At 38.4% G+C, this 21,694-nt stretch overlaps 2 long non-coding RNA genes across 2 annotated transcripts; both read left to right on the top strand.

The window, feature by feature from the left end:
• The first annotated feature begins 1,740 nt into the window (after positions 1-1,740).
• LOC131998149 (uncharacterized) lies at positions 1,741-3,527 on the top strand. Its single transcript, XR_009398609.1, has 3 exons — positions 1,741-1,822; positions 3,192-3,436; positions 3,500-3,527. It is a non-coding gene; the product is annotated as an uncharacterized LOC131998149 (long non-coding RNA).
• A 12,177-nt stretch (positions 3,528-15,704) lies between these two features.
• LOC106084349 (uncharacterized) lies at positions 15,705-21,496 on the top strand. The gene is made up of 4 exons (XR_001220799.2): positions 15,705-16,174; positions 17,733-17,828; positions 20,870-21,078; positions 21,221-21,496. It is a non-coding gene; the product is annotated as an uncharacterized LOC106084349 (long non-coding RNA).
• Positions 21,497-21,694: the final 198 nt, after the last annotated feature.

Raw genomic sequence — 21,694 nt, 5'->3', positions numbered from 1 at the left:
GCTAATATCAGAGAGAGAGAATCAACTCTCGGCTGCGATGAAGGTAAAGTTTTAATTTCATTTATAATTTGAATTATTCATATAAAATTTATCTTCTTCAAAGAAACTGAGCATTGAGAACGTGGTGGAGGGGAAAGGCGCGAACATGTTTGAGTCTAAGTGGTTATTTTCAAGCAACGTTCAACTAGGATAATATGTCATTATTTTTTGACAACTTGTATGCTTAGGCATAAGTACTTATTTCTGAACTTTGGGTATGCTTGTTCGGAAGGACTTTCCTCCTAGGACATCGCCATTTAAAAGTAATTGGAAACGATGCCTAAAAATAAGTAGTTACTAGTTTTTGAATGAGCTTACCTTTCTGGTTATTTGGTAATGAGAGTTTTTGCTGCCTTGTTTACCAACCCCTTGCCGTGATACAAAAGAAAATCGAATTTCTGTGTCAAAAATTATAAATGCCATAAACACCTTGTTTGAAAAATTTGTATAATTTTATCGACGAAATTTGATGATGATGGCATCCGTTGTCGACCAATTCTTTAAAAAAAATCGAAAAGATGTTTGAGATTTTTTGACCGTGGCAATTTACATGCTTACTTCAGCTCATGTCAGCTAAATAGTAATCTTTAAAATTTGTTCATCTAATAAATACATACAAACAAACCTAACTAATTGAGTAGATCGGACGTTTTGCTATTTAGCTTCACAAGAATATTCTGCAACTCGTAATAGGTAGTTTTCGGGAAAAAAGTGTAAACCGCTCCCACTAAAAAAAAATTATAAATAAATTTGACCGGTAAAATATGGGTTTGACTTATAAAAAAAAACATCTCATTCAAAGTGTAAATTGCTGTTATAATTTTTCACATACAATAGAAATTCGATTTTTTTTGTATAACGGCAAATTATAGCGCATCGAGCACATAAAGCCGAAACTGGAAAGGTTGAATGAAAATGCCGCGAAAGTAGACCTGGGGATAAACATTGAAGACGTTGACAACTTGTCCTATCTTGGCAGCAAAATAACAACGGACGGAGGATCAGAGACAGACATACGCGTACGTATCAACAAGGCTAGAAGCACCTTTCTAAAAATCAATAAAGTTTGGAGATGCAGTGACATTTCACATAATACAAAAGTCAGGATCTTCAACAGTAGTGTGAAATCTATTTTATAATATGGCTGTACAACTTGGAACTCGACACATGCGACTACCCGCAAAGTCCAAGTTTTCATAAATCGCTGCATTCGACAAATACTTCGAATTTTCTGGCCAAACCGTATTTCAAATGAAGAATTGCAAATAAGAACAAGCACTTCGACTGGGCGATGTAGGCTGGCTCATATCGTACGCCGACCTAGCGATTATATAGCAAGAAATGTCCTAGAGTAGAACCCGCAAGGACAACGAAGGAGGGGACGCCCGAAAAACACAATGGATCCGCTGTACGAAAGGAGAGTTGGAATCAGCCCATATATCGTGGAATCAAGCCAAGGCTTTGGCCAACGATATAGCTCGATGGAGAGAGCTATATATATATATATATATATATATATATATATATATACATAAAAGCAAGTCATACGTTGAACATAATTTTAATTGTACGGAAAGAAGTAAGAACGAGTCAAATATATGTGTCACTTCTACCATATACAGACACAAAGTAGCGTGGCTAGACAACAATAATATCAAGAAAATAGATAGTCGCTTTTTATCTCTCCATAAAATATAATTTATTGAATTATAATTTTAAATTAAAAAAAAATTATTGTGAAAAACGTTGCGCTGAAATAGTGAAAAGCCGAAAAAATTAGGAGGTGAACAAATAGAATGGATAAATTCCTAACGCAACATATTGGAGGAAATTGTAGAATGCAAACGTAGTATATGTAACATATAAATATTATTAATATTATCTTATTTCAATAGTTTAGAGATTATAGTTTAGGTTTAAGTGGCAGTCTGCCATCAGACTCACTTAGACGTGTTGTCCATTGTGACACCACAGGAACAGAAGAAGAAAGATGCCTTCTAGTTCCTACCGTTGAACCATCCAAATCGCTTCAAATAGCCCAATAACTTGCGAATGTTCACATCCACTAAATCAGATGTGTAATCAAAGAAATGCGAACCTAAAGGGGAACTCCTTCTAACTGCTAGTGCGGAACCCACATGTCCCCCCAGCTTCAGCAAAAGTCGATGCTGGCAACCTTCAGTCTGTCAGCATGTTTTCCGATTAGACAGTCACCTGTCATGACGGCCACTATGACTGAGATGTCTGTTCTAGCCAATGACAGCAAATCAGTAGACGTCTTCAAGTCTAGATGAGGCCACATAGTTTGGAATGCTCACAGCCCCCTCTTTGTGACCATCTATCATTCGTTGGTCGTCGCGCCTGATCCTGAAAACTTAGCTTACATATCGCTAGAGGCATACCCACAGATTCCAGTGTCCCTGGAGTGTGTAAGGTAGTTCCTAGTCTCGCAAGCTCGCCTGCTTTAGAATTCCCTGGGATATCTCTGTGGCCCGGCACCCAGAACAAATGAATTTTGAACTGTTCAGTCATCTCGTTGAGAAATGTGCGACAGTCGAGGGCGGTTTTTGTGTTCAGAAATACATTCTCCAGGGATTTAATGGCTGTCTGAGAAGACATTTATGCAAATCTTCGATATGACATTATATCTTAGCCATTCCATCACTTCCTTAATTGAAAGGATCTCTGCTTGATATAAACAGCAGTGGTCGGGTAACTTTTTCGATATGACCAGTTCTAGATTCGACCTGGTCGTTTAGTTTGGAACCATCCGTATTGAAGTCTATGTAACTTCTGTTACCAGGTTGTAAAAAGCGGCTCAGGTAGGGTGTAATCCACACCGCCTGGAATATCGGATATTGTATCAAGGATAACACAGTGTCCGTAGCCGCCACATGACTCCCTTAACCTCCCGGCAGTGGTCGCTGCAATTTGAGTAGCCACAATGTCCAGAGACATAAGATGACGCATTAAATTCAGTGCATCAGATGGTGTCGTCCTCAGTGCGGCTGTGATGCACAAACAAGCCATCCTTTGGATCTGGTTAAGTATTGAGCAGTAGGTGTTGCATTATAGGTCTGACAGCTGCAGTGTGTACCCAATGCATGGCACGCGGTCTTTACCCCCAACTTTTTCCAATGGCTCTCTTGCAGGTGTATAGGGCAAGAGTTGCCTTTCTTGCCCTTTCCAAAATGTTGGATTTGAAGTTCAATTTCCTGTCCAGGTATTTTGCGCTTTCTGTAAATGGGAAATCCTCACCACCCAAGGAGATAGGTTCCACTGTATGCCTGCAATTCGCCAGGCCCTGATGATGTATCACCAGTAGATATTATATTGACTTGGAAAACGGCACTGATGATCAAGATTTCTTGGTATTGCCCACAAAATGCTAAGATAGGTAATTATTATGATTCATTTTAAATATGTATATAAACTAATTTGCTTATAATACTCTTTACAGATCTGTAAACGACAATTTATCTTTTTTTTTTTTTGAATAATATAAAAGTTATATGTATTTTTTTAAGCAATATATTTCATTTTTATACGCAATTTAATAACAGTTTTTTATTCATGTGAAAAACATAAATTATTTATTTTCATTAAAACAGTAAAAAAATTGCTTAAAAGAAAGGGCAACTTTCAAATAATTGGTGTATGGAGTTAATACCCACTTTAGTTGGATCAAAACTTACATAAATCCAAATTGCAAAATTGTTAATCAATAACACAAATTCCTTGTGAAATCGGTCGATTTCAGCCTAGTTTGAACCTAGTTTTTAATTTTTTTTTTCTGTGCAAGAATAGCTACGACAGTGTTATCCATTAGGCGGTTCATGATCTACGTCTGATTCCAGTGGAGCGACAGATCTAGAGTCCGGAAGTGGGTACAGAATGGACTCGAAAGACCAAACAGCTGCGGTGGTGGTATCAAGCCGTAGCTTGTTGTCTGCTACTGAGACCTCAACTGGTAGAGCGTCTGCGCCGGGCAAGAGGTTGGAATAATAATAGGCGCATAGCTCTCAGTTTTGTTCAGAGGCTTGTTGCGAATGATTCTAAAACCCTCACCGATATGGAGAGAGGTTCCCTTAATTGAGCTTCGAGATTCGCTGCACAAGTTAACCCAAAGGCTACACGTCTAGATTGGAAAACGACGTAGCAGTCAGCAAAATAGCTGCGGTCACCTGGAGGGCTTCCCATCCCCAAAAGAACTAAGGCGCACAATAGTAATATGGGTCCAAGAACCTTTGATAATGTCGCTAAGGACAGCTTGGTGGTTGTAGTTGTCGACAAGGGAGAATAACAGGGCTACATACCTATGAGCAGTTGGAGTGGGAGAGGCAATGGCCTGCGTCCCAGCAGTTTGTGACGATGCAAGTTGGAATCGGGGCTTTCGGGAATCAACGTTCAGTTGAAATGTATCGTTGCGCCCTAAAAATGATTGGTGTGTTCTGGTCGGGCGCAACACTGGACTTTACCAAGATGGAATATAATTCTTCCCGAACAATGGCATACGCATGGATACCAAGTATTCCCTCAGTTTCTTGGGAGACTAAGGGACTGTAACTCCAATCTTTCAAACACCGACTGGATGATTGGATTGGAATCGGGTATCATGGAATATTATTCTTCCCGAACAATCGCATACGCATAGATACCAAGGATTCCCTCAGTTGCTTAGGAAACTAAGGGACTGTAATTCCAATCTTTCAAACACCGACTGGAAGATTGGATAACAGAACTCCGGCTGTCTCGCAGACCTCAACAAGGGGTTCTATCCTACGGATTAAACAAGTTGAAACTGAAGGTCTATCGAAGCAGTTTGGTTGGGGTTTCAGGAGACGACTCAGCAGTTGTTGCTGAACATTTGTCTGGGGAACTATCAACCACTTCTCTAAAAATCTCTCTGCCACGATCGGAAGAGGAGGAGAAGGGGTTGGATTAGGCTCAAGGTGTACGCCAGCGGTGTAGGACGGAACTTAACAGGTACTTCGACAACAACAGCCAAGAAGTGCCACCAACAACCATGCAAGTGTCCAGTGTCCTGACGAAGATTGAATACACTGCTTTCTCAACTGCCCCTGGATGCGTAAGGAAACTTATCATGACAGGTTAGAACGAATATTGTGAGGATTAACTCCTAGCGAATTCAGAAGACGAGGCTAAACAAACAGTAGTGGAAGTTCAAAGAAGCCAGCATCTCTGATCATCGTCATATTAGTTTCAGGCTTGGAGAAAATATTGCAGAAGTGGTCCCTCAGCTAAACAGAAGAAAAGCGGATGGGGTTAAATTTTGGACACACATTTTGCATGGCAATTCCCTCTAGACCTGAAAAGGAAGTGGAAACTACGGAGGACATAGACCCAGAACTGGTTGATCTAAGGAGGGGCTGCAGAAAACTCTTCAACAGAGCGAAAGCCACATTATTGCGACGTCTATAAGGCTGAGCTAAGAAGATACAAGAGCGAACTGAAAAAGGCTCAGAAAAAATACTGGGTGGAATTCTGCAGCTCCGTGGATGATACATTTGATGCATCTATGCTAAGGATGATCCTATCCTCGATACCTATTGCGGTGGGATATATTCAGAAGTCGGAGAATTTATGTCCGATAGACTGGCTCCTTTGCTTAAAGAGATAAACCTGTTTGTATCACCATGTCGTATATACCTGTCACATGGAGGGACAAAAAGATCTTTTCATTCCAAAAAGCAAGCAAATCTTACCAAACGAATGCCAAAGATTTTCATCCTATTTATTTGTCAGCCTTTATGCTGAATACTCTAGAGAGCTTGATAGAAAAATATTTAAGGGCAAAAAAAAAATGCTGGAGATCGCCTGCCTGGGCAACAGCGTACATATAGTAAGGGCATCGAAAATGTTACCCGTCCAAAATATTGATCGAATCAGGGACGTAGACCGCCCAACGGCGGTGACATTTGTTTAAAGTCAGAGCTGAATTTTGTACTGCTTGCCAACACACTATTTATAGGCCGATCCTAATATTTCAAAGCCTTCAAAATGGTGTTGCCTTTGTGAATATCTTAGTTTTATAGTAATAGTTTTGGCGAATCAGCTTTGGTATTTTGATGACATTTTTTCTTTCGCGCTCATTTTAATTTGCTCCCAAACTAGTTTTATGATTTCAACAGGTTATTATTTGTGTCGGTCAATTGGTTTGAAATGACTTTTATTTCCATAAAATTTTATGCAAACAAATTGAAAAATAAGCAACTGAAAATGTTGAATATCTAAAAAAAAATTTGACTTATTTTTGCGACGAGCCATCTACGTTCTGCTTAAATAATGCCGCTAATTTCTCCTCCGAACTTTGTTAAACTCGATCGAAAATCCGTTTTTGTTGGGAAGATGTTCGGTAAAAATATATGTTTTTATAAGTCCTAAAGTATTTCTAATTTATTGGAGATAAAACAAGAAAAGGTGGTAGAACTAGAAATCAGAAATAAGGAAAGATTTGCAGTTGTCAACTTTTTTCTTTCTTTGCCCCTATTTTTTTTCTCGGTGGATCAAATAAATAATTGATGTCAAATGACCTAGCGACAACCGTAAGTGTTATATACAACTTGCTCTCATAGATTTTAACATATTTTCTTACTTTTTTTGTTTCATTGTCTTTCAAATCGAGCTGACCAAGCGAATGCAACATCCAAAGGAGATATTTATAATTGAGTCTTGAGGTTTATCTCTTGAGAAGAAATTGCCAGTTCCTCAGACAAGGCAGGACATGAAACCCAATTAACGAAACGCGTCCACCAGTGGGGTGACATGTGTCCTGCCTTGTCTGAGGAACTGGAAATTTCTTTTCTTCAAGACTCAATTATCAATCTCCTCTTGTGTGTTGCATTCGCTTGGTCATTAAGCTCGACTTGAAAGACAACGAAAAAAAAAATTGACTCGCATGACCATCCGTTAACAACCAAACAGATGAAAAAGATGACATTTTCTTACTTAAAACGGGTACTAGGTTCTTTTCATCGTAAAAAGATTTTTTTTTAAGAAAACCACTAAATCAAAAAGTAAGTTTTAAAATTTTTTAAAAAAATATTTCACTGCATCCAACTCTACAGTCAGAGCCTACAGATAAATACAATAATAAATTTATACTGGAATCAACACTGCTTGCTATTGACTGATAGATTTCGATCCGGTATTTAAAGAAAATATCATTAACCCATTAAATGCGAATGGTCGAAAAATACCCAAGAATGGAGCTGTCTTAGAAATATTCCAGCTCGAGCTAAGAAAGAGGTATCCTAATGAAATTTTGATTGGCACAAAGTGGACGACTAAAACTAGTTGAAAGCAATTTTTCCCATGATATAAGGTCATGTTTTGGGGGAAATTGGCTTGTCGGAAGTCGGCAATTTTTTACATCCAAAAATATTCAACAAAAATTGTTCTTAAAATTCTTAGGAGTGAGATTTCTGGAATCCATTTAGTGTCTTGTTGCATTTGATGGTTTCTATTTTAACAAAATAAATATAAGGCGATAAGCCAGCAGGTGCTATTTTATGTCAGTTTAATTAAATCCACCTTTCTTCGCCGAATGGTTATCAAATATTAAAAAATATTTTTTTTTCTGTAAATACATTATGGCTAAGGAAATAAAAAGAAAATTTTTTATTTTGCCAAAAATTTTTTACGTATTTTTTTAAAAATTTTCTTTAAAAAAATTACTTCGTCAATATTAATGCTCTAAATTATGAATATACGAAATTTCATCAAAATTGGACAACGGAATCGAGGGTCAAGCGTAATGGGTTAAAATGTTGCCTTTAAAAATATTTATTGAAAATTGTCTACAGAAAAAATTTTAATTTATCGAAATCATTCTTTTAGAAGAAATAAACTCGAGGATACCCCACCCTGAGCAACAGTTTTGCCTTTAGACAATACAAATACAAATAGACATATTGCCCATGAACATTCCACTAAGAAACAGGGGCAAACTTCTCACACATCCGATTCAAGTTTAAGCTCAATGATAACGGCCCTCCTGTTTATAGGCGATTCCGAACGGCGGAAAACCACCTCTGACATTTTTTTCTGATGGTCTCGCCAGGATTCGAACCCAGGCGTTCAGCGTCATAGGCGGACATGCTAACCTCTGCGCTTAGACAATATTTCATTGAAATTTTGTCTTCCAAATTGTATCTTTATATATAAAAAATATCATTTCATATTTTATTTTGCGATTTTTCATTTAGTTTTTGTTTCTTTTTGGGACAGAAAAACATACTCAAAAAAAAAATACAGACGAAAATTTTACCGATTTTATCTCCCCATAAAATAAAAATCTTTTAATTTTAGTTTCAAATTAAAAACAAGTATTTTGTATAATTTTGCGCTGGAATAGTGAAAAGCGGAAAAAATTAGGACGTACACAAATAGAATGAATAAATTCCAATCGCAACGAAATGGAGGACACTGTAGAAAGTAAACGTGATATTTAGAAATATTATTAACAAGTAAGACCGTGCTAAGCTCGGCCGGGCCGAATCTTATATACCCGCCACCATGAATCGCATTTGCCGAGTTCTTTTCGCGGTATCTCTTTTTAGGCAAAGAAAGAATAATGAATAAGAACTGTTATGCTATTGGAGCTATATCAAGTTATAGTCCGATTCGGAGCATAAATAAATTGAATGCTATACATTGTTCGAGGTCATTGTGCAATATTTCAGTCCATTCGGATAAGAATTGCGCCTTGTAGGGGCTCAAGAAGCAAAATCGGGAGATTGGTTTATATGGGAGCTGTATCAAGCTATTGATCGTTTCAGACCATATTGGACAGGTATATTGAAGGTCATGGGAAAAGCCCTGATGAGAATTGCGCCCTTTAGAGGCTCAAGAAGTCCCGATCCGTTTATATGGCAGCTATACCAGGTTATGAACCGATTTGAATCATACTTAGCATAGTTGTTAGAAGTGATACCAAAACACCATGTGCAAAATTACAGCCAAATCGGATGAGAATTGCGCCCTCCAAAAGCTAAAGAAGTCAAGACCCCAGGTCGATTTACATGACAGCTATTTCAGGTTATTAGCCGACTTCAACCATACTTAGCACAGTTGTTGGAAGTGATACCAAACACCACGTGCAATCCCATGGCAGCCGGTTGTACGTACCGGATTGACTCGATGGACTTCTTCATCGGCAAGGGCTGCCGCCTCAGTGTATAACTCACTGCTACAACAACAACAACCACGTGCAAAATTTCATTCAAATCGGATAAGAATTGCGCCCTATAGAGGCTCAAGAAGACAAGACCCAAGATCAGTTTATATGGCAGCTATACCAGATTATAAACCGATTTGAATCATACTTAGCATATTTGTTAGAAGTGATGCCAAAACACCACGTGCAAAATTACAGCCAAATCGGATAAAAATAGCGCCCTCTAGCGGCGCAAGACGTCAAAACTCAAGATCGGTTTATATGACAGCTTTAACAAAACATGGACCGATATTGCCCGTTTACAATCCCAACCGACCTACACTAATAAGAAGTATTTGTGCAAAATTTCAAGCGGCTAACTTTACTGATTTGAAAGTTAGCATGCTTTCGACAGACAGACGGACGGATGGACTGGCAGACGGACGGACATGGCTAGATCGACTTAAAATAATATGACGATCAAGAATATATATAATTTATGAGACCTTAGACACATATTCCAAGGGTTTACAAACAGAATGACGAAATTAGTATACCCCCTACCTATGGTGGAGGGTATAATAATATTTTATTTTCATTGTTTATTATCCATATAGAGATTATATTAACTTGGAAAACAGCGCTGAGGACAAAATATATATAAATGTGTGGATCTAGATTTTGTGGCATTGTGTGCAAAACACCAATGTTGGTATTTATTATGATTCATTTTAAATATGTGTGTAAATTAATTTGTGTATAATACTCTTTACAGACCATGTCCCGACAATAAAGAGGTGTTCATAATGGAAACGAAAATTTTTCTTCTTTTTTCGAAACCTGGGATCATTAAATAACAAATATAATTATTTTTAAGCAATATATTTCATGTTTTATACAATTTAATCCAATGAAGAAGAAAGGTTTTTATTCATGTGAAACTTATCAATTATTTATTTTTATTGAAACAGTAAAAAACAACTTTTAAATAATTCGTTTAATAACCACTTTAATCAAACTTTTGAGCTTATCATAAATCCATATTGTAAAGTAGTTAATCAATAATACAAATTCATTGATATGTCTGATTTCAGCAATTTTTTTAACTTAATGCACAAATTTCTTAATTGAGCTAGTCTTTAATTTTCTCTGTGTAATAAAAAAACTTAAAAATTTTAAAGCAAAAAGTAGTGTCACAAAATGCATTGAGCAGGCACAAAAAAATATAAAAAAATTTTGGCTTTATAAAATAATTTCGAGGAGGGCTGTGGAAAAGTTTTTCTTGTCTAAATTTTTCACTGAAATATAGTCTTTCGAAAAAAAAATCATTAAAATATAGACTTGAGAAAATTTTTTTATTAAGATTTTGTCTTTAGGAAAATTTTAAATGAAATTTGTCTTTAAAAAAAAATAATTTCGAGGGGGTCCGGCACGGGCGGATTCTGCTACGCAGAATCATTAAAATTAAGTCTTAAATAAAATTGTTTTAAAAATATTACATTATTATCATTAAAATTTGTTTAAAAAAATATTTCATTAAAATTTTGTACTTAAGAAAAATAATTTTAAAGTGGTCCTGGTCTGATCTAATTTTGTCTCTGTAGAATATTATAAATATAAAATTTTGTTATTTCAAAAAGCTTCACTAAAATTTTGTGTTTAGAGTAAATATAATTTATTAATTTTTTCGAAAAATTATGTTGTCTATAACAAAGTTAGCAAGGATTTTTAATACCATTTCGTATCAACTCAATACCGGACAAAGGAGGCTATTAAGAATTGACGGCGTCAATTTGTATTCTTGTCATCGGGCCAGAAGTGTTGTTGAGCTTTGTAATTAAAATATTGACGCCATTATGAAATATTTGTTAAACAAATAAATAAATAGTAAAAATTCTAAGGACATTCAACATCAACAACATTCTGCATCAATAACATAAATATTCGAATTTAAATAAGATTACAATAATTTTCTATTGTCTTTTGGTTCATTAGGTGGTGGAATAATCAAAAACAGTTTGGTATTAAAAGCAATAACAGTCTGGTGCTAAAACCAACAACAAATTGGTATTAAAACCAATACCAGTTCGGTAATAAGGCTAGTACCAAGAGATCATTTTATGTTTCATCCATACCATCTGGTATTGTTTTTGTATCATACGGTGTTGCTTTAATTTACTATACAGTACCGTTTTCTTCTGAAATGAGCATGTTTGGTATCAACTTTTCTCTGGGTGTATGTTAAATCTCAATAGCCTTATTCACAAACCTTAATGTAGATTTGAAATAGGTTTATTTGAAAGTTCTATAAAGGAAATCAGTCAAAACTTTCCAGTTTGCGCTTAACAAGGTGTTTGTGAAAGAAAAATTTAAGACTGAGCCTGGTGTGTTGCCCCACAGGTTGCGCATGGTGGAAAGCTTCGTTTTTATGCGGGCAGTCAGCGATTTCCGAGAGGAGTGTCTCAGAGAGGAGTCAGGTAGCACTGGCTGTTAATTAAATACTGTGTGCCAATGATACTTGAGATGGCAAGACGAGTTATTGGCGCCTTCAAAAAACCAATGCCCCAGATAACGTCTGTTCCCAGGTTATGGGTGGCAGGAGGCGATCTTGGTGCAAGCGGCTCGTGACAACGAGGGATACATGTGCGATCCCACATAACCCACGCAGTTGGGGCGCTGGGACAGTAACCCGCCCCCGGGAAAAATATGAGAAACAAAGGAATAGCAAAAACGAATCCCCCCAATCTTCACCTGGAATGTCCACACTTTCTATAGAGAAGGCGCAGTATACGCGCTGGCGGATGTATTAGAGAAGTACATGGCAGATATTACCGCCTTACAGGAATTGCGATGGACCGAGAATGGCGTCCCAACACCAAACGGTGACGAACTATCCTGAAGCACCTTGTCTCAAGCTTTACTCCGGTGGATGAGAGGCTAGCCACAATCCGTATAAAAGTCTAATTCTTCAACATCAGCCTTTTTTTGTGTCTACACAAGGACGAGCAGACTAAGGATATTTTCTACGAGCGCTTAGATAGAGAATATGACCACTGGCTCATGATATTGAAATCGTTCTGGGAGATTTTAATGCGAAGATAGGAAAGGAAAACATTTTAGGTCCAACAGTCGAAAAGTTTAGCCCCCACGAGGTAACGTCCGGTAATGGGTTGAGGCAAATAGATTTCGCCGCGACAAAAAAAGTGGTAATTAGCAGCACCAGATTGTCCACAAGGCTGTCCACCAGTTCAAAACACGAGGAACTAAATTGATCACGTTGTGATAGATGTGTGTTAGATATATGATCGATCCGTGGGGCGAATATTGATTCGGATCATTACCTTGTTGCAGCAAAGGTTCGCACTCGTTTGAACATGGTACGATCTGACACTGCACCGAAGCTGGACATTGAAATGCACAACAGATGGCAACGGCATACTCCACTCGACTGACACTGCTGCTGCTTGATGAAAGCTCTCTTGTTCCAATGATATAATGGCGCAGTGGCAAACCATTGCCCACTCCATACAAAATGCCGCGAAATTTGTACTTGGGTACCGGAACCCTCCCCCAAGAAACCCATGGTATGACCAAGAGTGTCGAGATGCTACTGAAGCCATGAATAAGGCATACAAAGCAACCTTGCAATCAGTAGCAACGAGCCAGAAGAAGGAGAGGTATCGGGAGAAAAGGAGAGAGGAGAAACGTCTATTCCGCAGAAAGAAAAAGGAAATGAAAAGACGTGAGTGTGAGCGAATTGAGATGTACAGGAGTCAGAATGAAGTCCGGAAATTCTACCAAAGAATTAAACATCAAACTGATGGCTTTGGTGCAGGCACATCCTCTTGCAGAGACAAAGTAGAAAATCTGGTAGCTGACACAGATAGCATGCTGAGGATATGGAAAGAACATTTTACCCAACTGCTAGTGACCGACGTTGGCGGCGAAGAGGATACCGCAGAACCAATTGTATGTTTACCTTCTAGTCAGAAAGAGGTCTTAGTAGATGTGACCCGACTGAAGAACAACAAGGCAGCAGAAGCCGACAGGTTACCCGCTTAACTATTTAAGACCGACGGCGACACACTGATAAGGCGTATGCATCAGCTTGTCTGCGCAATCTGGCTAGAAGAACGCATACCCGATGATTGGAACCTCAGCCTACTATGTCCCAATACACAAGAAAGGAGACAAGAAGAAATGTGCCAACTACAGAGAAATAAGTCTCCTCCCCATCGCATATAATATATTCTCGAGCGTACTGTGTGAAAGATTAAAACCAAAAGTCAATGAGATAATTGGGCCCTATGGGCTTTAGACCTGGTAAACCCACTCTAGACCAAATTCTTTAACTGAAAAAGACCCGAGAAGGACAAATCAACGCCTATCATCGCTTTATTGACTACAAAGCCGCATACGATACTCTTTTATGTTCAAAGGTGTTTCAGGCATGTCTGAGTTTGGTATCCATGCAAAATTAATAACAAGAGGCAGGATGACACTTGCAAAACACTGATATTACCCATGTTGTTATATGGTTCTGAGGTTTCACATGTACCCATGGTACATGTGAAAGCAGATGAGGCCGTGCTTGGAGTATTTGAGAGAGAGATTCTTCGTAAAATATATGGACCAGTTTGCGTTAATGGAGAATATAGGCGTCGTATGAACCACGAGCTGTATGATGACGAAAGCATAGTTACACGTATCAAAATACAACGGCTGCGTGGCTAGGTCATGTTGTCAGTATGTATGAAAAAGCTCCAGCAAGGAAGTCTTTTTGAAGGCAAACACGATGGTACACGCAAAACCGGGACGGTCAAAAGCCCGACGGAAAGATCAAGTGGTGGGAGACACCTCGAAACTTGGTGTCAGAGATTATAAAATGAAGGCGTCGTATGAACCACGAGCTGTATGATGACGAAAGCATAGTTACACGTATCAAAATACAACGGCTGCGTGGCTAGGTCATGTTGTCAGTATGTATGAAAAAGCTCCAGCAAGGAAGTCTTTTTGAAGGCAAACACGATGGTACACGCAAAACCGGGACGGTCAAAAGCCCGACGGAAAGATCAAGTGGTGGGAGACACCTCGAAACTTGGTGTCAGAGAATATGAAATGAAGGCGTCGTATGAACCACGAGCTGTATGATGATGAAAGCATAGTAACACGTATCAAAATACAACGGCTGCGTGGCTAGGTCACGTTGTCAGTATGTATGAAAAAGCTCCAGCAAGGAAGTCTTTTTGAAGGCAAACACGATGGTACACGCAAAACCGGGACGGTCAAAAGCCCGACGGAAAGATCAAGTGGTGGGAGACACCTCGAAACTTGGTGTCAGAGATTATAAAATGAACGCAGAAGATCGAGGTGCATGGAACGCTATTCTACGTTCAGCTAATGGAGCAAATGTTCTGTCGTAGCCAATTAAATAAACAAACAAACATTAACCATCGTTCAGATTTTTGAAAATTGAGCACCCATGAGTCTCTACCCTAGTCACTGAAGTCACCAAAGAACTTTGATTTGGCGTCAATTTACCACAAACAAAAACATTTCATCTTGTTTCCAGATATGAAATTAGTTTTTCAAGTTCGTTTTTAAACATTGTCGTTTCAATTGAGTGCGGGAAATTTCGATTTTTTAAAGGCAATATTGTTTTCAAAACATATGGCATTACCTCCATAGTTGTCTTTCCGTTTTTTAGTTATTACCTTGTAATTTGATAATTTTTTCCGAATAACATTATATTCATAGTTAAATATTTCACTCAACAAGGAAACATGTACATTAAGTTTGTTTTAATTGTAATCTATGTATGTGTTTTTGTGTCTGTTTAGACTCTGGTTATTATACTGAAGGAAGTTCATTAAAGGGTTGGCATTCTATTCGGAATAGTCGATGAAATTTATTAATTGTTCCGCGAGCGGAATTTGACAGCAAACAAATGTTTTTGTTTCCATACCAAAACACGGTTTTTTTATCTGCACTTATTGTTTTCTCTAACTGATTTGATCGCAAATAAATGAAAACAAGTGAACCATTGAAACCAATGAAACAAATAAAATGATGCCCGCAATAGTTCAAGTGTTGCCACTAAATAGTTTTTTTGCCATTTTCCTCACTATAATCCGTCGATTTTCAGCCAACGTTTTTTTATATGCAGTGTGACAGCATTCCGCTTGAAAAGCTGAAAAAAATACTCGGCTTTACGTTGTGTTTGATAGATTTGATTTATTTTTGTTGTTGCTGTAGCCACATTTTTATGTGGAGGTGGCGATCCTCGTTAAGATCCTGTAAGTGACCAAGCTCGTTCCGGTCCAAAGGACCAATCGCCGCGGGAACAGGGTGGCCATAAGTTATTTAAAGGCGCCAATAATCCGCCTTGTCATATCGAGCATCATAGGCACTCAGTGTTTGTGTAAGAGCCGGTGCCACCCGTTGAAGCTACTCCGTATGAAGCATTCCACTATCCGCAACCTGTAGACACGCCCGGTAGCTCGCAGCTAAGCTTCTCCTGACAGCAATGAACACCACATAGATGAGACCACAATGTTCCGGCCTGTGTGGTGCTCGCAGCTATCCCGTGCCGGGTGGTGGTGAAATAAAAGAGTTTTGAAAGCTGTTCGAAACACTCAGACCTTCTGCATAGTTTAAAGATTTCAGAATTGCTGACATTTGGGTAGAAAAAGTTGAGATTACTTTTTCAAGGTCGAACACAGTATTATAATTGCTGTATTCAAAAACAGGTTTGGTCGGAACGATAGTAATTGGGCTAGCAGTTGGATGTAATCTTTTGGGCGTAGCTTTAGCAATTTTACTGTATTTTATTTTTGTAATTCTCTTATTCATTTCCTCATTCACAGTTGTGGAGTTGGAGTTCGAGCTTTTCCCTAGCAGTGGAAATTAATTTTGATAGACTTCAGCACCAAGAATATGTTGGTAGTTTGTGTTTTGGTAAGTTTGTAAACACTCTTTTCTAGATTTGTTTGATAGTGTCAATATTTCTCTTATAGAAAGTTCATTGTTCCATTTTTGGCAGGAGACAGAAACATTTTTAATAATGTAAAATGTTTGTATAAAGCGATAAGGTATAAACGCCTTCATTTTTATTGTAACAAGTTTTGCATTCTTTACTAAATTATTTGCTTCCTTATAATTGTTTTGCGAACACATCAAAGAAATTGGTGTGCGTGTGTGCATTCGTGTGCGTACATGGGCACAGAATATGCGAGAAAGAAGATGATAACAAAGAGAATGCAAACAAATATCTGACATCTTAATAACGTCGTACCTGGCCGGCTGCAATCAACTGCTCGCTTGAGACCACCTTTTTAAATCCGCCTTGGTGTGTCGACAGCAACAGCTGAACAGCCCCATAACTTGTTTTTCCAACTATTGGAAATTTGACAAGGGCACCCAAGGAAAGCACAATCATAGTCGTTATGAAACACACCCAAAAAAAAACGCGATCGCTGAGGACATGATTGTATCTCAACGTTTTAAGCATGTGTGACCATAAATATATGTTTATACGCACATATGTGGTAAATTATTGATCTTGTTTATATGTGTGTACTATAAAGTTTAATGAACTATTTATTGTGGAAGTATGGTCACACCAACAACTTACGTCCTAGGAATATGCTAAAGTACATAGAATATTATAAAAAAAAAGCAATAAAATAGGATAAAAATATGTTTGGTTAAATTTTAAATATGTTTGGTATTTTTACGATGGTTGAGAAAGATGCAGAAGATGCGAGTGGAAACAAGATACGAGCAGAGGGCGGTTCGACCAACACTTAACAAATATAGCCCTAATTTTTGGCATAGAAATTTGATATTCTTTTGTATCACGGCAAGTAATTGGTAAACAAGGTATACGTTAAACATATTTTTAATGGTACGAATTAAATTGTTAATTGATAGTACAAATTGTGCATTGATTAAGATTATATTGTGTTCCCTTTCACACATATGTAATGCGAAAACAAGTGAGAATGAGTCAAATATACGTCTCACTTCTATCATAAACAGATACAAAGTAGCGTGGCTAGACAAAAAAAAATATCAAGAAAATTAGAAAATACAAACGGTAGTTTTTTATCTCTCCATATAATATAATATTGGTATTTATAAATATTATAAACATGTAAATGCAAATTTCGCCCATGAACATTCCATTAAGGAACAGGGACAAACTTCTCACATATCAATGAGTGCAGTCCGATTCAAGTTTAAGCTCAATGATAAGGGATCTCCTATTCATAGCCGAGTCCGAACGTGGTGCTGCAGTGCGACACCTCTTTGGGAGCTTTACATGGCATAGTTCCTCACAAATGTTGCCAGCATTAGGAGGGGAAAACCACCGCTGAAAATTTTTTCTGATGGTCTCGCCAGGATTCCATCCCAGGCGTTCAGCGTCATAGGCGGACATGCTAACCTCTGCGCTACAGTGGCCTCCAGTATATTATTAACATTACCTTATTTTAATGGTTTATTTTCCATATAGATATCATATTAACTTGGAAAACGGCGCTGAGGACTGAAGATAACATACATATGTGGATCTAGATCCCGTGGTATAGTGCGCAAAATGCTAAGTTTGGTAATTATTACGTCTCATCTTAAATATGTATATCAATTAATTCGTTTATAATATTCTTCACAAACTATGTCCCCGACAATAAATGGAGGCTCATAATAGAAACTACTATTTTTTCTTCTTTTTTCGAAGCCTGAGTTTATTAAATAGGTTTGGTTAGGTTGAAAAGAGTGTGCGGATATAAATCCATCCCATGTCACTATGGACATACACCTTAGCCAGTAATCAGCTTGTTGTGCGCTCTATATACTAAAAAGAAACCTCGAAAAAGAAAATTTGAGTCAGGAATTCCGTGCCGCTTACAAAATACCTAATTGTTTTCCACACCACGACCCTTAGTTGGTTTATGTCTGGTATTGTGTCCCCACCCTAGTACCGGTGTCTGTTAGCCGCGAAAGCCAGATTTTGCACAAATGAGCTCGCAGTCCTATGTGTCCTATTATGATATAGAAAGCTATACTATTACTCTGGCCTTCACTGCCAAATGGTCTGCTTTCGTTTGCGGCACCTAAACGATGCAGATTGTGCCATTCTCAGAGAAGGCGTTAATCTCCTTCTTACACTCCAAGACTATTCGGCCATTGGCTTTACTGTTGGTAAAGATTTTCACACTCGACGTCCTCGCGTAAGCACCACACCACCTCACGCATTCCATGATCGCCCGGATCTCCGCCTGCAGGACCTTATTATGGTCAGGCAGTTGGAAATAGATCTCAGTCCCTGAGTTCTCAATGTAGACCCCCAGGCCCACTCTGTTCTCTAGCTTTGATCCATCCGTGTAACATGATCTTCCAGATGGCAATCCAAGTCTGTGCAGATGGCAGCAGTGCTTCGCACTCGACCTCAAGCGTTGTCTCAGGTATCCTATCGGAAACCTCTTCCATTCCTTAGAGATTTCCTATCGTGGCCTCGATTATACGCCGATGGTATGACCCGCTCTTATCCTCTATCCATTTTCCTATCATCTTAAGTCTCTTAGCCGCAAGTATTTGAAGATATCAAAATCGTTCTATTGAGGAAACGTGGTGCGTTAAATTGGCCAACCTTTGTCTTCCGCGTGAACAAGCAGTTTCGGTCTTTTCTGGGTTAACATAGAGACCCCTAGGTTTAGCCCAGTCATATCCCATCTGCAGGATCATTTCGGCCCTTCTGCATATCTGGTTCGGATCCTTGCCCTTAGAAGTATTGTAACATCGTCTACGTAGCAGACGGGTTCCAATCCCTCCTCCGTAATATGTTATTTATGGTGCTGTATTAGGTTATTTATGAAGTGAATTATGAAAATGCCCCACTGTGGCGTGCCCTGTGTCACTTTCTCCCTTATATTTATGTTATAAGACCCAAAATTTATTCACCTGTTCCCAAGGATATGGTTCATCCAGCCTCTAAAGACCGGGTCCACCCGGTACTAGTCTAAGGATTGGATCAGTGTGTCCGTCCGCACATTGTTAAAAGCCCCCTTGGTGTCAGTGCATGCCGACGGTGTGTACGTTCTGGCATCGAAGGTTTCTTTTATTTTATGCACAACTTCGAGCAGAGCAGTCTCCACCGACCTTCCCTCGACATAGGCATGCTGTTTGTATTTGAGCAGTTCGCTGGATGTCAAGGGCCTGTAAGCCTTTGGTGTCGCACAATTTGCGTTGCCGGGCTTTGGTATAAATACCACCCTTGCCTACTGCCAGGCTTTCGGAGTATATACAAGTCATAGGCATGCTGTGAAAATACAGGCCAGATGGGGTGACTTAAATGGTTTGAAGCTCCTTAAGGCTTCCTTTACCATAAATTCTGTAATGATGAGCCTTCGATCAATCTCATTATTGCCAGATTCCGGTGTCTCCGTGAGTCCCGTTGTATCATGTGGAAAATGCGCTTTTATCAAAAGCCTCAACATGTCCTCCGTTGTCTCTACTCTCACTCCCATGTCGTCTAGTGTGTTTCAGTTTGGACATGGATTTTTGAGAGAAACTTTTCCATCTTGGCGACGTCATTAACGCTATCAACCTAGGCGCAGGCAAACTTCAGGTTGGGACGTTTTATGCTCTGGTAATCTTATTGTACTCCTTGAGTGTGATACACATCCCAATAAACTTCCGCTTATTTACGACATGCTCTGTTATAAAGTTTGCGGACCTCTTTCTCAATGTTGCTAATCTCCCCGGCCGTTCAATGTTTTTCTTGAGCTGATTTCATTTCTCGAAGAGAACAACTATCTTTGCGGACCTCTTTCCGAATGTTGCTAATCTCCCCGGTCGTTCAATGTTTTTCTTGAGCTGATTTAATTTCTCGAAGAGAACAACTATCTTCGAAAGACTCCACAAGTGCAGCCGTATTCCAATCTAAATTATCTTGGCCATGTCTTCTTCTTAGTAGTCTTCCGAATTTTGGCCAGATGGTTTTCAACTTATTACTGAAGCTAATCGGATTCGGAGATGGCCGTGCTATTCTAAACCTAATATAGCGATGGTCAGAGAATGAGTGCTCCACGGAGACCCTCAAATCCTGAACCTCATCGATTAGATTTTCTGAACATATCGTCACATCTAATACCTCCCCCCTAATCCTATTAACAAAGGCAGCGGGGTCACCAATATTAAGTGTTATTAGGTCGTTATTATTCAAGAATTCTGCCAGGGCTTGGCCCCGCTTATTAATGTTGGTACTACCCCACGGAATATGATGAGAGTTCGCATTTCACCGTACTAGTATCTCCTTTCTTATCTGTTTTGCTTTCCTCACCAAACGTTACAGATGTTTTCATATTAGGTTCCTTGCCTATCCTTGTCTTCCGAATCTTTATAAAGTTGGTAATGGTTCCATCGTCGGGTCCGTGTTCGATAGGCTGTATTGAGTTTCCCTTCCCTTACTGTCTGATGTTTTAATAGTAGGATCTTAAATTAATGGGCTTCTTGGGAGTAGTTGATGGCTCCATCTTCGGCCTAAAAGAAAGTGCAACTTTCAAATAATTAGGTTATGGAGTTAATAACCACTTTAATTGGATTTTTTAACTTGCCATACTTACTGATACAGATTTTTATTTTTTTCAGTGAACCAATCGTTTTACTAAAGTTTTTTTTATTGGCATGCTTCCGATTCTACAAAAGCAGTTGATGTCAAAACAATGTTAACACACCCACCAGAACTACGCAAATAGTCCCAAATTCTGTTACCAGCAAAACACAAGACACCACAACGATTTCAAACGCAAACTCTTTATCCATAACTTATCCAACAAATACAAAATCAGCATTTTAAGGTATATTCATTATTTGCTTCATTGCAACATTTAATTTTATATGTCCAGGTGTACTCTAAAATTAAAATTGATTTTAATTCTTAATTTACTTTTACAAACTAACTTTATAAGATTATGCTTGTTTGTTTTTTTTTATTTGCAGAGCAAGCCCAAGTATGCCCACAGTACTGCCAAACGTACCTCAGTAACATCGACAACGTAATCAACTCACTCCCACTATCAGTCGTCATCGTCTTCCCTTTATCATCAACAGCAACTGCCTAAGTATTTTAGTGGACATGATCATCGTTGTCAAATCGTAATGACACGGATACATAAGATGATACAGGTCGTTTCCCTCCCCGTGCTAATAACTGTCGCAAGAAGAAGTATGGACACACCAACAATTTTCGCCCTAAGAAGTGAAGTACATTTTAAGTTGAACACTATTACAGTACAATAAATAAAAAATGATAAAAATATGTTTGGTTAAATAAACAAAACCAATGTCTTCGCTCATATACTCAAAAAATAATTTTTTGAGTTAATGATTTAAAAACCATACAATTTTGAAACCTTAAAATACATTTGTTGCAAAATCAATTTTTTTGAGTTATGTCACTCATCTAGTGCCCTT

The sequence above is a fragment of the Stomoxys calcitrans genome, chromosome 5, assembly GCF_963082655.1.
Source record: "Stomoxys calcitrans chromosome 5, idStoCalc2.1, whole genome shotgun sequence".
NCBI lineage: Eukaryota > Metazoa > Arthropoda > Insecta > Diptera > Muscidae > Stomoxys > Stomoxys calcitrans.
This window is presented reverse-complemented; position numbering and strand designations above follow the sequence as displayed.